Consider the following 256-nt stretch of genomic DNA (forward strand, 5'->3'; position numbering starts at 1 on the left):
GCCCCGCCTGTTATTATAGCGCTCTAGCATTCCCGGCTGGATGATGTCGGCAGGGTCACGATTTCCTCTGATATAGAATTCAGCCAATTGAGGGGGAAGATTCAGAATGAGGAAAATGTGACAGAGCAGCAAAATGTCATGATTGTTTCAATCTCTCTACTCCAATATTTTGTACAGGATACTCTTTTTATCTTAAGTATTTTCCCCAATTGCTAAATAAATGGTATAGTCATGACAAACAAGTCTTGTGCAAAAT

The sequence above is a fragment of the Corythoichthys intestinalis genome, chromosome 14 (assembly GCF_030265065.1).
Source record: "Corythoichthys intestinalis isolate RoL2023-P3 chromosome 14, ASM3026506v1, whole genome shotgun sequence".
Classification (NCBI taxonomy): domain Eukaryota; kingdom Metazoa; phylum Chordata; class Actinopteri; order Syngnathiformes; family Syngnathidae; genus Corythoichthys; species Corythoichthys intestinalis.